General features: G+C 46.7%; 1 long non-coding RNA gene across 2 annotated transcripts in view; it reads left to right on the forward strand.

The window, feature by feature from the left end:
* The first annotated feature begins 5,718 nt into the window (after positions 1-5,718).
* Positions 5,719-16,912, forward strand: part of LOC122233146 — a 48,752-nt gene continuing 37,558 nt past the window's right edge. For both annotated transcript variants that reach the window (XR_006210625.1, XR_006210626.1), the window contains exons 1-2: positions 5,719-5,797; positions 6,405-6,559. This is a non-coding gene — a long non-coding RNA (uncharacterized LOC122233146). The remainder of the gene's footprint in view (positions 5,798-6,404; positions 6,560-16,912) is intronic.

Consider the following 16,912-nt stretch of genomic DNA (forward strand, 5'->3'; position numbering starts at 1 on the left):
ACTTGTTCACTACCCACCCCCCCAACTGAAGGGCCCCCCACTTGGTTTAATGCTCTACTGTTACCATCATGAAATTCTTAATACTTTTTGAAAGAGGGAGCTGCAATTTTCATTTGGCACTGAGCCCCACAACTGATGTGGCTGGTCCTTGTGTCAGTCTCCCCACCTAGTGTGTGACAAATGTAGGATCACTGGATTCTTTGCAGTGGGGTGCTGGGCCACTCCAGCCTTAGGAGGGGGAGGAACGTCTGCTCCAAGCTTGCCAAGTGAGGCTTGTATAGTCAGACTTCGTGGCATCTCCCAGGGGCATACTCGTAGTGCCATCTTCAGTCCCAGACAGCCCCCCCTTTCCTGAGGCCACTGAATTCTTCCTTATCGCTCCTCACTGGGGATGTTTGTGCTCCTAGCTTGGGGCCAGGGGATCTTAGAGTGGCCAGGGGCCCTGGAGGTGCCCGGTGGTCCAGTCCACAGAATCCTGCTCGGGTCACGGACGCCTCGGAGAATCTCAAGGAAGCGATGGCCCCTGTACACAGGGAAGCACACATGTGCACACACATGCCGTTGCCGGGCACACACACACCGGACTGCACGTGCCCTCAGGAGCTTCCAGGTAAACACTTCTGCCTTAGAAGAGTCCTTTCTGCAGCATCTCCATCCCTGCTTGAGAGCCCTCTGACAGCAAGGCCTCCCCACCTGCCACACCGGCCACACCTGCGTCATTACTCCACTCTCTTTACCTCCTTTTCTTTGCGCTAGTGGCTCTGCCTCCCAATGACTTACAACCACTGGCCCTTGTCCTGCTCCTCAGAGCCACCCAGATGAGATCACTTAGCCCTCACTGTGACAGAGATGGGAAGATAAGGAGTTACATACCCCAGATTTTGCCCTTCTCCATGGTGTTTAGCTGTGATTCTTTCTTCACGGGACAGGGTGTCCAGACCCCAGCCTATGTCACCTCCAGACGTCTGTTTCTTGGTGTTCCTGTTAAGGGCTGGCTTCCAGAACACAGCATTCCGGGTACAGTTTGACCAGCTTGGGGGAGGATGACCACTCATCTATTTGTTCTGGACATTAGCCTCAATTAAGGTAGCTGTGGGGACAGACCTATAATATCAGATACACTGAGCTGGGGTTCACCTCAGATCCCCAGATCTTCTCCCTATAAAGAGCTGCCCAGTTATAGCTTCTTTCTCCTCTTTTTAGTATTTGAGAGGTTTTAAACTGAAATACCAACTTAGACCACATATTCAGGTTTTTGTTCCATTCCTTCACTACTCATAGTGCCTTCACCCAAAGGTGTTTCCACCCCTGAGCCTCAATTTCTTCACAGGTTTGTTGAGATGGACAAATATATCACAAAAATACCGTGGCTTTGAAATATGTTTTTAAAAAGGAGTGGGGGGGGCGCGCTCTGGGGTGGCTCAGTCGGTTAAGCATCTGACTTCGGCTCAGGTCATGATCTCGTGGTTTGTGACTTTGAGCCCTGAGTCGGGGTCTGTGCTGACAGCTCAGAGCCTGAAGCCTGCTTTGGATTTTGTGTCTCCCTCTCTCTCTCTGCCCCGCCCCTGCTCACGCTCTCTCTCTCTCAAAAATGAATAAACTTAAAAAATAAATAAATAAATAAATAAATAAATAAACCTTTGTCAGTTGTTATTTTGGAAAGATTTCTGGTTGTTTCCAAAATCCATTTCCCCTCTCTTACACTAAAATGGAACTTTCACCCTGGCATACAGATGCTCAGCACTAGACCACAAATCCCAGCCTGCCTTGCACTAGGCATGGCCCTAGGCGGTGAGGGGACTGATGCACCCAAAATCCAGTCACGCCTTGCAAGGGAGGAGTGTACTTTCCCTTGCCCTTTGCCCCTCCCGTGACTGGGGATGTGGTGGTGCGCCATCTTGGACCACCAGTATGCGTACAACATCCGTGGAATGGCAGAGCAATGGAACTGAGGAGCTTGGGCCTGTGATGACTTCGAAGAGCAGCCTCTCCATACTCAGTATGACTTTCATGTGAGTGAGAAATGATCTCCTATCTCCTTTACACCACTATTATTTGTGGTGCTCAGGTCAGTCTTATTCTAGCCTAATGGTGGAATTTTCTGGAGGCATGTTAATTCTGAGAGGCAGGTGTTGGCTCAAGTCAATCAGAAAGCATTAGGGGTTTGCAAATATCCTGAAGAAATCCATATTTCCTCCTTTCTTCTTCCTACGTCTTTCCTTCCCTCCTTCCGTTTCTCTCTCCCCACCCCGTCTGTCCCCCAAGATTTACAGGGGTCTTCTGTACAGGCTGATTAGGTAGAACACCTGCCAAAGGCTTGAAGGCTCGCAGGGGAGACAGATGTAACAACAAACTGCCTTCCAAGCCCACGGTAACAAGATCCCTGTGAAACTGTTCCCAGGGTGAAGGGTGAACCCAGAGGAGCAGCCACCACTGTGGCCTGGAAAGGTGGGAGGCAGGAGGCCCCGGTTGGCCCATGAGGGTTGGGAGGTTCTCTAGAAAGAGAAGGTAAGGAAGGGCATTGCGAACACAGGAACAGCTTGTGCAAGGGCTCAGGAGCGTGCAAGCACCAAGCGTGTGTAGGCCGGGCTCACCACTGTGGACACCCTGGCTGGCCAGGGTCCTGCTTTGCTGTCAAGTGCCTCTGCTGGAGGAGACCGTCCTTCTGACCAGCCCCGAGCCATAAAGGGACAACTGCTTTGCAAACAAATGCCTCATGTGTTTACTTCTTCAGTTTTCCTCCCATATCTCATCTCCTCCCCTGAGTGAGATGCCTCCTGGTTTTGCTGAATTTCCACAGGAAACTGGAAAGAGCAACATCTGTCCAAATTCCCTTAACTAGCTCCAGATTTCCAGGGTCAGAGTGTGGACCCTGGGAGACGTGGTCTCTGTGGGGTTAGAGGTACAGGCCCTGGACCCGGTGGACTTGCCGTGAGCCCCTCGTGGCAGCCCGCCCGGCGCCAGCTCTCTGTACGACAGAGTCGTTGGGCCAGAATTTTGCTGGGAGCATAATCAGTGGCTGCGGCGGCCCCTGGAGAGGGGAGCGCAGGACTGTTCCCACGGGCTCCTGCCCAACGCGCGTTCCTGAGTTTTATGTTCCTGGGAGAGGGGGTGGCAGGCAGCCGCTCCAGCTCCCACACCAGCTGCTCGGGGCGGCAGCTCTCCTCCTCCCCTGGGGCCCTGCACTGCTCCCTACCACAGGGACACTGTTAGGGACACTGCTTTGTTCACAGCCACGTGATTATGGCCTTTCTTTAGGGACACGTTCTCTTCTGCCACCCCAAAAGGAGGCAGCTTGGAGCAGGGGAAGCAGCAGGGCCAGGCCTCTGGGGATCAGGTCCCAGCCCTTGAGTCTCCATTTCCTCACCTGCAAGACAGAGTGGGCTGGTCCAGGTGGCATCCCAAGGTGCCTCATGGACAAGGTGAGGGGCTTTGGAGCCAGGCAGACAAAGTTTCAGTTCTACCTGTGCCGCTTACTGGTCGCATGAGCCTGCCAGGGAGTCCCTACAGCTCGCCAGCCTCGGGTTCCTCATCTGTGCGCGGAGGAGGGGGGACCAGGTCACCTCCGAGGGCTCTGAGGGCTTTGTAATGATACGAGTGCTTGCCCTCCACAAGGAAGCTGAGAGAAACAGTTTTATTACCTCGGCTATGGCAAAATATTTCTGATTCTACGCCTGCTGGAAATAAGCAGGGTCAGCATAAGCTACCCTTCTGCCCCCCCTGACTCCCCGCCCACCCTGCCAAGTCTCCACGGATCATCAGAGTGTTTTTCCTGCAGCCTGAGCTGGAGGCCTCCTCAGGGTGTCCCCCAAGGACTTGTGGGAGCCGACCCTGCCTGACCCCCTCTGCCCATTGCTCTGCTCTCTCACTCACTCTGGCCCCTTGTAGGCCCTGAAATGGTCCAGCCGTGGCCTCCTCTGGATCTGGCCCCAGGGGTGGTGTTCATGGGGGGCCGGGGGAGGCATGGGAGGGGCTTAGTTCCTCCAGAGTCTTCATTGGCTTCCCCAAGCCACTCCAAAACCTCCATCTAAGTAAAAGCAGGAGGCTGTTGGTAATGACAAGGCCTAGTCCCCCAGGTACCCCTTTCAAGATGCCACCCCCACCAGGCCCCAATAGGGGTGTGCTGTCTCCGCTGCCCAGTGAGCTCCCACCCTCTCTATCCTTTCTGCCAGCTCCTTCTCCTGTCATTGTCACTCTCTCCAAAGTGGCATTTGCCCACATCCTGTCTGTCCTCCTTGTTCTCATCTCTCATAGCATCTGGCACTTTCATTCCAAGAACTCATCATGTTTGTATTTATACATGTATCTTGTACTTACCTGTTTAATGCCTGACTCTTCTACTGAATTATAAATGCTGGGAGAGCGGGGTTCATGCTGGTCTGGCTATACCCCCATCTCATCATCTGGTGCCTGGTAAAGAGTTGGCTGTTGACAAGTCATTGATGAATGAGTGAAGGACTGAATCACCTGGAGAATCTAGAATGTGGTGGCAAAATGATCCCAGCGGGAAGGCAAATCACCGAAAATGCTGACATGGTACCTGCAGCATTGAGGCCCAGGGGCTTTGGCACTAACATCATAGGTACAAATCCTGGCGCTGGCACTCAGGGCTCTGCGAGGGCAAAGTCATTTTCCCTCTCAGCCCTAGGGAAGAGAGTATCTCAAGAAAGAGAGATGGTCACCTATGGCGAAATGTTCCTGAGAAGAAGTCAAGGTAGGAAAAGGACTGGGACATGCCTGTTGATTCGACCACAGGAGGTGACGGTGACCTTGACAGGATCAGTTACAAAGGATAGGGGAGTCAGAAACTGCACGGCAGGGAGGGTGGCAGGAGTTGAAAAGGGGAGACCGTGAGTCTGAATGACTATTTCTAGACACTAGAACAGGAACGGGAGGAGAGAAGACATTAGCTATTTCTTACCACACAGGACCATGTCAAAATTAATTTGGAAAAGTTTCTGAATAATAAAAATGACTCATCTCCTGGATGGCTAGCAAAGTAAGATGCTTCAACTCCCCGTCTTACTTTTCACAGAAAAGCAGGATGTCAGAGCCGCAGGCATCTCAAAGGCCAGAGGTTCCGGCACAACCTTCTCATTTGGTGGATGAGGTGCCCGAGTGACTTGTCTGGGTCGCACAACAGACGAGGGGCAGAGCCAGGCTTTGAACCCAGGTTTCTGTATGCCCAGACTCGGCTCTTTTTCACATTCCGTGTCTTTCTTTCCTCTATTCTTTCCAAGCAGTCTTTATTGGCTCCAGGAAATGGGGAGGATGGTTATTTTTAGCTTATTCAAAACGAGTAAAATGGGTAATGTTTTTTTTCCCCCACATATCAGATCCAAAGCATGTCTTACGTAAGAGCTAAATGAGATGAGCAATGGCTCCATGGCGAGAACAAAGATTCCTTTAGATATTAAAAGCTCCAGAGCGAACCCCAAACGAGCCCAAACAACTAGGACCAGTTCTACTTGCCTAGCTGAGACCGAAGGGTAGGCAGGGCTGTGCGCACGTGCATGACGTGTGTGCGTGCGTGGGCGTGACGTGAAAGCGTGGGCGTGACGTGCAAGCGTGGGCGTGACGTGCAAGCGTGGGCGTGACGTGCGTGCACGCGCATGACGTGCGCGCACGCACACAACAGGCGTGTCGCGTGTGCGACGCGCGTCCGTGCATGGGCGTGATGCGCGTGCGTGGGCGTAACGCGCGTGCGTGCGTGGGAAGGTCGTGCATGCGTGCATGGGCATGACGTGCGTGTGCGTGCGTGTGGAGTCCCTTTCTGGAATGATTGCTTGAGTACAGGGTAAGCGCTACAAACCACCTAGGTACCACTTTATTATTATTATTATTAAAAATACTTTTATTGTTTAGAGCAGTTTTAGATTCACAGCAAAATTGAGCAGAAGATAGAGAGTTCCCATAAACCTCCTGCCTCTGCACGGCCTCCCCCACTGTCTGGCACCAGAGTGCTACCTTTGTTACAACCGAGACACCTGCATGGGCACCTCATCACCAAAGTCAGTAGTTTACATGAGGCTTCTCTCTTACTGTTGTACATTCTATGGGTATGACAAATGTATAAGGATGTGACTTTGAACCTCCTCTACACGTTGTTATTATTATTATTATGGTAAAATAGGACGCAAAATTCACCATCCTAACCGTTTCTAAGTGCACAGCTCCAAGTATTAAGTACATCCACATTATTGGGCAACCATCACCACGATCCATCTCCAGACCGCTTTCCACCTTGCACAGCTGAAACTCTGAACCCATTAAACACTGACTCTCCATTATTCCATTCTCTCCCGCTCTCCATGCCCCCCCCATCCCCATCCCTTCTCCAATCCCCGCCTCACCCCTGACAGTCACTCTTCTACTTTCTGTCGCTATGAACCTGACTGCTCTAGGTGTGCGGGGTCAGAGGACTCCTCCAGCATTTGTCCTTTGTGACCTGCTTACTGCGCTCTCAGTACCTCTGTGAGTATGCTGCCTGGACCCCAATCCCACCGTTCAGATTCCGGCCTCTGTCAGAGGATTTGCTTCTGTGCTGCGGGCGAGCTGGGTAAGCATCCTTGGGAAGATCGCGTGTCAGGTTTTCCTGGCGCTATCTCTTTAATGCCACTCAGTGGGTGGTACCTTGAGAGCAGGTTTTGGTGGGGTGGGGGTGCCCCTGGTTGAAAGCCCTGGTTGAGTGAGAGTGAGGAGAGGGAGAGACATTAATAACGGACAAAAAAAAATTCCTTGCCTGAAAACATATTGGGATGATTCCACGTAAATCTCTGTAATTAGCTTTATAACGTAGCCACCTCCTAGATTTATGTCTCTGGGTCTGTTGACATCGTGTCTTGTTCTGACTTGAGTCCTTGGGGTGTTATGGCTGAAGTGACCTCTAAAGACAGTGCTAGCCGTAATCTTAACACCACTCTTGTGTTTAGGTTGCATTCTACTATTTAGGATGTATTTTTATTTCTATTACTTTATTGGATCAAATGGTAGTCGTATGAGGTAGTTAGAATAGGATTTATCATCTCCATATTTCAGGTGGGGAAACTGAGGCTCAGTGGGGTGAAGGGATCTTCTCAGGGTTATAGATTTGCGTGTTGGTGGAGCTGGATTGAGAACCCAAGTCTTTCATCAGGGAGTCTGCCCATGCCCCACGTTTTGCTGGCATTTACTAAGTTAAAATATTGAGCGTAACATCTATTTTCAAATGCACGGTCCTCTCCCGCGTTACTCAATCACAGACCCCATCTTTCTCCAAGAGTGATGTGTCACCATCCAGATGTTCAAATTAGAAACGTACGAGTCGTTCTTGACATTTCCCTCCCTCTTGTTCCATAGCCAATCTTCAATTTAAGTCCTGTGGTCTTTAATTCCTAAATATGCTTTCAACACACCCACTTCTCTGCAGAGAAGTGCTGGACTACGGTAGTCCAGGCCTCTGTCTCTCTATTGGAGTTCACCCTTTGTATTGTCATGCTATATCCCTTCTGTTCATCGATTTCTCTGTGATTTCTTGAGAATTGTGGGTCTGAGCAAAGTTACTCAAGTTTCCGTATTGTAGGATTTCTCAGAGGCTTTGACATGCTTATCATGGTCCCAAGGGACCCAAGGTGGGGCATTGTGTGTTTTGCACTCCCCAAACTCACCAGACCGTGCAGTTCTTCTCTGCCCTCTTCCCCTGTCCATTCTCCACACTGAAACCAAACTGATCTCTGCTAGCTACAAGGCTGATCGTGGTGCCCCCCACCCTCGCCCCTCATGCCACACTGGCCTTTCAGCTTCTCTGACATGTGTGGGACACACCACAGGGCCGCACCCACATGCCCTTTGCCAGGCTCCTGCACCCACCCCAACTTGCGACAGCATTGACTGCTGGCACTCACAGTTGCCTCTTCTGGGGAGCTACCTACCTGGGAGGCCACATTCCCCACCCTCCAGAAACATCTCATAACCAGTGTCTGACTTGGTGGCAGGGTTCACAAAAGGCCACCCACCCCCACTTCAAGGAAGGAATCTCTGCTGTGAAGGTTATGCTTCCGAGCCAGCATGCCAGCAAGGACCAGGACAGAGAGAGACTTCACAGGAGAGCACATTCTCTTGCCAGTCCTTTCCCTTCCCTTTCTGCCTCCCTCACTCCCTGTAGGTGCCCCCTCACGCCCAGGAAGAGCACTCCCTGGATGCTTCCCTGTCTCAGCTTCTGCTTCTCAGGAGTTGTCCCTGAGACTCATGTCCTCAGTCATAACAGGGACATGCAAGGGCATGTCGTCTCTTAGTCCTTTGTCTTATTCTCTCATGAAGCAGGTTTGTCTCCCCCAAGGGGACCATGTCTGTTTCTGTCCACCTCTCCACCCCCCCATACTGGTAGGTGCTCAGGATTTGCCAAATGAATGAAAGTTAGCACCACAAATATCCAGAGTGCAGATGAAAAGTATTTGTACAATATGGCAGCAGCAAGTTGGCATCTAGAATATATGAAAAACTTTTCCCAGTGAGAGGAGACAAACATCATACAAAAATGGACGTGAGCATGAAATTTACATGTACAAATGGAGATGGTTGCTACCTATATGGGAAAGTATGTTAATCAAAAACTAGCAAATTCAACCAGTAATTGAAAGAACACTTTTAGGCTACTGGTTACTCAAGGTTTACTCATAAACTGATCATCATGCTGGTGAGGGAATGAGCCAGGCATGCTCATAAATGGCTGGTGGGAAGCTATGTCGGTACCATCACTAGAATATAGCTCCGGAGGGCAGGAAGTTTGTCTCCCATTCACTGTGGTATCCCCAGTGCCCAGCACCACGCTTGGCATTTAGGCACGCAATGAATATTTGTTGAACACAATGGAAGGCCATTTGGCAATATCTATCAAGAACCTTAGGTTTTTCATACCCCTTGGTTTAGTCATTCTACTTCCTAAAGAAACTCTTAGAAAGACAAAGACATTTGCATGAGAACATTTTACACATTGATTTATAAAATCAAAAGACTGGGAACAACCCGGGTGTCCACAGGCTGGTAACTGGCTCAATTAATTATGGCACTTCCACACTGAGCAATTTCATATATCTGATAAAAATGACATATTTGAAGAATACTCGGTGTATGGGATTATGCTACTTACAAATGAGAAATGAAAAAAACTTCAGATTTTATGACCTCAATTTTTGTTTAAAAAATAACTTGTTAAGGGGCGCCTGGGTGGCTTGGTCGGTTAAGCGTCTGACTTCAGCTCAGGTCATGATCTCAAAGTTCGTGAGTTCGAGCCCCGTGTCGGGCTCTGTGCTGACAGCTTGGAGCCTGTTTCGGATTCTGTGTCTCCCTCTCTCTCTGCCCCTCCCCTGTTCATGCTCTGTCTCTCTCTGTCTCAAAAATAAATAAACGTTAAAAAAAAATTTTTTTTTAAAATAACTTGTTAATAGTGGGTTGCAGCGATTGTTATTTCGTTTTTCTTTTTCTTTTCCAAAATTTCAACAATGAGTACCTATTACTTTCATAGTCAGAAAAAAAAAGCTTTGAAAAAGAAAGCATGGTTAATAACAAAATTGTGGGCAGCCAGGAAAAGTAGGAATCATTTGTAATACTATTTTTTCCATTAATATTTCATAACACATCCTTTTATGGTGGGTTAAGGAACACAGCCTCCTGATGGAATTAGCCTGGTTTTATTTAGACAACAATGAGAAGTAAATTTTATGCTGTTGGAGACAGTGAGTGTTGTTTTCATGTTCTTAGTGTATATTTTTCCATGACTTGGAGAATCTTAAAATATTGACTCCACTAAAAAAAAAAACAAAAAACAAAAAAATTCACAACTCGTTTGACTGGAATTGATTTCTCCTGTGGCTCCTGGGGTCTGTAAAAGGCATCAGGATGCGACATAGTGTTGACCTTTATTCTTTGCCTTGGCCAGAGAATTTCCCTATGGCTAGCTCAAGGTTTCCAAGAGGAAGGCAATTAAATGACCTAGCACAATTGTCTGGATTCTCGGTCTTGGGCTTATCTTGATTAGGAGGAAGTGAATATGTAGTTGTTCCAAATTTAGAGCATAGGAAGGAGCCAGATGTTTGAGACTATCACATGGAGAAAGCCTTAACCCATGATGGTTTTTGCGCTACTCACCACTTCTTGGATATCTGATTGTGCCACTTTGACACAGAGCTAAGGAGTTTGGGGTTCTATTTTCTTCTTCCCAGGAAATCTGTGCTGACTTCAGAGTCCATGGCAAGGCTCATGATAAGTACTGAAAGAACCAAGCATGTTTGTTGGCTTGTGTTGAACCTTCCACCATCTCTAAAGTCTAGTCCGGGACCCTCTGCCTAGCAGGCAAGGCTCTTTACAACCTGGCTCCTGCCTCCCTCTCCTACCATTCATCCCCACTACAGTGACGGAGCAGTATTTCAGAGAGCAAAGTGCAGGAACTAGACACAGCCTTGTCCCCTAGAGTAGCGGAGAGACAGACCCAAAACGGTGGAAGACATTCATCTGGCAGAAGGTGACCTGGGTCTGAAGATCAGATAGGCCTCTTTCCAGCTGTGTGAAGCTTCTGTGTCTTAGTCATCTCTTCTGTTAAAGGGGGATATTAACAATAGGAATAATAATACTACCATATCCATCAGGTTTATTTCACATATCTAAAGCACTCATTACAAATCTGCCATGTAGTTAGTGCCTAATACATGTTAACTCTTCTTTTATCCATTTACTTGGAAAAAGGTTGCTGAGTGCTGACTAGGTGCTAAGCACCGTGCTAGGTGGTGGAGATTCAGAACGGGCTAATGCACAGTCCCTAGCTGACGCCAGGAAACTCATATTTTAGTGATGGACACTCACTGAGGACAGGTCAACATAACACAGCTCAAGGTACCACATTCTGGAAACCCTGGTCTCCTCCCCTTTCCTGAACACACCATGTTCCTCGTGCTTTGTGCCTTTGCTCATCTGTTCTCTGTCATAAGAGCTTTACCCCCTCTGCCATTTGAAGACTTTGAAGACACAGCTTAAATGCCATCAACATTGTGAAGCCTTCCTGACCCACAAGCCAGAATCAGGACCTCACCTGTGTCTCCATGGTCCTTTGCATAAACTCTCTGGCTCTTACCTTTCCCTTCTGCCGGTGCTGGCCATATAGGAGCATCTCCCAACAGATTGGGAGCTCCTTAAAGCTTATCTTGATCCATTTCCATGTTTCACTGTCCAGCACAGGGCCAGGCACACTGTAGGTGTTCAGAAAGTGTTTGTTGGTTAAATGAATGAATGAATGAATGAATGGGTATCTGGATCATAGGAGAAACTGCTGCACTGACAGAGGAGATGAAGAGGAAAAATGCTTCCTTTCTACTGCTGGATTTTATGAGACTGTCAGATTTGCTCTGCAGATACTTGGGTCCCTCCTCTGAATTCCATCTGCAGCTATGAACAAGGATACGTTTATGGAGTCATTAGGAAACTTGGAGAAGGTGTATGTTCTCACAGTGTCTGCCTGAGCATGGCTTTCAAATTGCTGTGTTGTCTGGAGTATTCTGAAAGAGGTAATACCCTTGTCTTGATGCTGGGACGGTGCTTTTCCATTTGCTTTTCACTGTGTGGGAGACCATTTAATTGCAACTGGAGTTACTAAGGCTGATGTTGCAACAGAAGTAATTGGATATACAACCACATATGCTTTGGGAACTGGGACACAGAAATTTAACTTAATTCTAGTTTCCTCACTTATTTGTGGGATAATCTGTGGATGGCTCCTTCTCCTTTCTGGACCTCATCCATTAAATGTGATTGTAGGAGGTGGGAATTAGGGTAGTCAGAGTGATTAACTTCTGAGTTGCTTTCTGGCTCTGATAAGCCCTGTCTGTAACTCACACGGTATCAGATGGACAAAAGGCCCACTGACAACAGAGTTGCGGGAAAGTGGTGTGGACAGGAGTTCTGGGAGAGGATCCCAATCCTCGTGAGTTCAAGGCCATGGTCTTGGAACCAAAAGCTCAGAAATGCTCTGAAACCACAGATGGCCAAATACACCCACTGGAAGTCCAGACATACTTACTTAAATTTGTAAACTAAAAGCAGAGTTTTTTTGTGTTGTTTGGAGGATGCATGGCTAAATCTAACCTGGTCGTGGGTTTATGGATTGGCTGTGTGGGACCTGCATCATAAAGTAAGGAGGCATGTCCCCTGCTAGCCCACCCTGGCCATCAAGCCATAGAGATCCTTTCTGTGAGCCTTGCCCAGGCACCATGTCTTAATGATACCCTAAGGGAATTCTTTTAACTCACTATGTTATAGAGGCATCAGGATCAGTTGAAAAGAATTGAATCCATGCTTGGTAGTGAATTGTAGCATATGCCTTTCTTTTTCTTTTTTTAAATTGAGATATGATTCACATACCATAAAATGTGTCTTTTTAAAGTGTACAATTCATAGTTTTTAGTATATTCACAAAGTTATGCAACTATCACTGTCTAATTCCAGAACATTTTCATCATCCCCAAAAGACATACTACATACATGAGTATCACATCCCATCTGCCTCTCCCCTTAGGTCCCTTTCTGTCTCTATGGATTTGCTTATTCTGGACTTTTCATTAAAAAAGAATCCCATGACATGTGGCGTGTCAGGTCTGATTTTCATTTGGAATACTGTTTTCAAGTTTCACCCATGTTGACCATATACTTTCTGAAAGATTAAAAATTATATATGTGTAACACCTTTCCACTAGCATATGGACAAAACCATAGTGTCCATTTGGTGTGACCTACCAGCACTTCTTCATGGACCTGATGAAGAATTAGGCTAGTTAGCTAGGCCTGTTCCAGAGCCTTCTTACTTAATTATTCCAGTTCAATTTTGGCCTTTTACAAGAATCGTACAGACCTTTAACATTAAGAATCAGGGCACCTGGCTGACTCAGTTCGTGGAAGATACGATGCTTGATCTTGGGGTTGTGAGTTCAAGCCCCATGTTGGGTGTGGAGATTACTTAAAAATTAAATCTTAAAAAAAAGAGAAAATTAAGAATCATGTTGATTGACATTTTCAGTTTTTGTTCCATCTTTGCTGGCAGATTTAAAAGTCATTTTCTGGGGCTCCTGGGTGGCTCAGTCAGTTGAGCTTCCGACTTTGGCTCAGGTCATGATCTTGCAGTTCGTGAGTTTGAGCCCGCGTCGGGGCTTTGTGCTGACAGCTCAGAGCCTGGAGCTGCTTCGGATTCTGTGTCTCCCTCTCTCTCTGCCCCTCCCCCGTTCATGCTCTGTCTCTCTCTGTCTCTCTGTCTCAAAAATAAATAAACATTAAAAAATTTTTTTAAATAAAAAAAAATAAAAGTCATTTTCCAACCTAAGATTATCTAAAGACATACACAGATTTTCCTGTCATATTTTCATTGTTTCATTTTTACATTTATAGCTTTAATTCCTTTGGAATTTGTAAATGGTGTGAGGTAGGCATCTAATTTTATTTTTTTCCATGTAGTTAGCAAATCGTACCCCAATACATCTCTTTCTCATTGATTTGGAAACAATTGTCTTAGCATCTACTATTTTCTATATATCGTCAGGACTATTTCTGACCTTTCTTTTCTGCATTGATCTCTCTTTTCAGCTGTTAGCACACTGTTGAATTTCTTGCCCTTTTACGATACAATTTAGTATTTGTTAGGATAAATTTATACTATCCCTCATTTAAAAAATGCGTAGTCATTATCATACGTTTATTATTTTTGTTTAGCTTTGTTAAGGTAATATAGTTATTTCATGTGATGTGCATTGCTATATTATTTAAAAATTTATGTTCTGCCTTAGAAACAATAGAAACAAGTAGCTGTGTGACACATTATAGATAAAGTAAACAAAGCATATGTGAGCTGGAAAAACCAAGGGAGCGCTAAATATTCATGAGGTCTGAGACGTCAGATATGCAGCCAGTTATAGCGGAGCTGCAGCAGGAGAGCCCCCTCCGTGCAGACTGAGCAGAGAACCAGAAAGGCCTGGGTCTCTGGACTCATGGGATGGCTGCTATGCCAGGCTGGTCTGCTCCCTGCAATTTAGGCAAGAGAAGAAGACACTTCTATTTTGTTCTAGCCGTGATTACGTGAAACTGAACATCACCCTCACTAATAGCACCCCTAATTTCAGTTTTGTATTTGGTTGTCTGGATTAGGATGTGCAGACCAGCGTTAGTCACACTGATGGGCATGGACATCTTTTTGGTTACTGATGGGAATGGGAATGGCTCTAGTAGTTCACCATTAAGCATCTTGACTTGATTTACATAGAGTACATCCCACTTGACTTGATTTTACGTAGAGTACACTTGTCACTTTAAGAAAATATTCTCTCTCCTGATGGCAATGAGGAGGCAGAGGAGGAAAATGATGATGGAATGTTGAATAGTCTCAAATGATTTGGTCATCTATCAAAATAATCATGTGGTATTTCTGCCCTGCTATAGTAATATGATGAATTAAGACTAATGAGTGTTTCTGCAGTTGAAGTATATGTGCAGCCTCCATTCTTTTTCTCTGTGTCCTCTCTTCTTATCTATATGTAGAAGCTCCATTGTAGCTCTTGATTCCCTCTTCAACCTTTCTTCCACCATATGCATCTCTTTAACCACTTCCTTTGAGTTCTAGAATTGCTCAGAATTTGTCTTCTGACTTCTGGCTCTTCTAAGTGTGGTCCAGGGACCAACAGTAAGACCATCACCCAGGAGTTTGTTAGAAATGCAAATTCCTGGGTCCCATCCTAGACCTACTGAATCAGAATCTGCACTTTAACAAGATTCCCAGGTGATTCATGTGCCCATTAAAATTTGAGAAGTGCTGTAAAATTCTAGCCAGAGGGAACCCTTTCCAGGTTTTTGGTGGTGATGCAGGACTTTCCCCATTATTATAGGAGCTTGATTATTTTAGTGTAAATTTGGAAGAAGTTCAAGAAAAAGCTTTGGATCGCCATCTGGCACCAGAATCCACAGGCTCTTTGTGACAGGATATGGAGGAGGGCAGTCGGCTACTTTGTGTGAGGCCATGAAATGAAAATGACATTCCATAGGTCATCAAAGTCACCACCAGGCATCATTAGACCAGCAAGAAAGAATCCTTCTGTTGCATTTCTGAAAGGCAGTGTGTATCCCCCAGAGGGCTTTGCCCACACTCCTTTCTTTGACAAATTTATAAATGCCAACTGGTAACCACATGAAAGCCTCTGGTCCTGAGCTGATAGAGGGAACGAAAGGGATCCGGCAGACTGGTTTGGTCTCCGGGCACGCATTTCCCTCTTTTCTTGGTAAGCAGAAGAAACTTCTGAGGTCATTGAGGAAAGAGATGTTTTGCAGGGCCCCAGCCTGAGGGTTGCCTGGGTAGCAGGGTGGTATTCTGAGACGTGAATTATGTGAGTATTAGCACATGGGAAGACAAATTCTTTTAAGGAAAAAATTAATTGAATAATGCACAGTTCTCATCAGTCCTGGCAGAATAGGCAAGAAAAGCCTGGGGAAGGTACCGAAAACTATTGAAACGATTCTAAAAAGAACAAGAATCTTTAGGACAAATTGGCTCATTCTTTATTGCTGTCAAACCCTTTATTCCCTGGAGACAGTTGAAACAATACCAGAGCATAACTCTCATTGTGGAATTGACAAACATCCTACCTCTCTTAATGGTTTCATGGAGTTGTTGTCTCAACAGGAAATTCTGGTCATTGTCACACATTCTTCTTGTTTATTATTAGTAATCATAACTCTTTGCATCACAGTCAGGCTCTAAACCTTACAAGGCTTTTCCACACAAAGTAGGTCATTTGGTCTTTCCTGAGAATCCCCGTGGGACAGCAGGGCCAGTAGGTATTAATGTGTCCATTTCACGGAGGAGGGGACTGAGGGTAAGAGGAATCACAGGACTTCCTCAGGGGCAAACTTGCAGTAAACGGGCGCCACAGGCCTCAGACTCATATTCACTGGCCATGAGAAGTCTCCAAGACACATTTGGCCAAGTGTCTTTTTTTTTCTGATGTTTATTTATTTATTTTGAGAGAGAGAGGGAGGGAATGAGTGCGAGCGTGGGAGGGCAGAGTGAGAGGGAGAGAGAGAATCTCAAGCAGGCTCTGCACTGTTAGTGCAGAGCCCAACTTGGCACTCAGTCTCACGAACCGTGAGATCATGACCTGAGCCGAAATCGAGAGTTGGACACTTAACCGACAGAGCCACCCAGGGTCCCCAAGGCCAAGTGTCTTTAATCATTAAGTCTCCCAGTCCACCCAGCAATTATGCCTGTGCCTATACAGTAACAAGAAGGAGGGTCACCACCCTTGTGTAAAGGTCACTCTCCACAGTTCTATGCTAAAATGCACTGTGTAACTTTAGTGAGGTTACATTCTTCAGCTCAGGTTCACATGGTCAGACATCTTTGATTCCATGTACGGTGTTTGTTTTCATGTCCCTGACTCTGACAGACCGTTGTTAAACTTCTGTCAAAGATCTAGTAAGTGAGGTATGGTTCATTATAAATCAATCAACAAAACTGTTTTGAAGTTATTTTCTAAATTTGATTCATTTCACTCGATGGGGAGGGTGATGGCATCTTCTTTCTACCTTTCCATGCTTCTACTCCTCATGCTTCTACACTGAACTTCCCCAATTCCCCCCACGTTCTATTTTTTTCTCCCTCGAGTATGTTCTCTTTGCCTTGAACATCCTTCTTCACTTCTCCACCTTCTTCACTCTTCTTATCCTTAACGGAACTTGGCTTAAAAACAGTTCCTTTGTGGGGCGCCTGGGTGGCGCAGTCGGTTAAGCGTCCGACTTCAGCCAGGTCACGATCTCGCGGTCCGTGAGTTCGAGCCCCGCGTCAGGCTCTGGGCTGATGGCTCGGAGCCTGGAGCCTGTTTCCGATTCTGTGTCTCCCTCTCTCTCTGCCCCT

This window comes from Panthera tigris, chromosome D4 (assembly GCF_018350195.1).
Source record: "Panthera tigris isolate Pti1 chromosome D4, P.tigris_Pti1_mat1.1, whole genome shotgun sequence".
In the NCBI taxonomy this organism is placed as follows: Eukaryota; Metazoa; Chordata; class Mammalia; order Carnivora; family Felidae; genus Panthera; species Panthera tigris.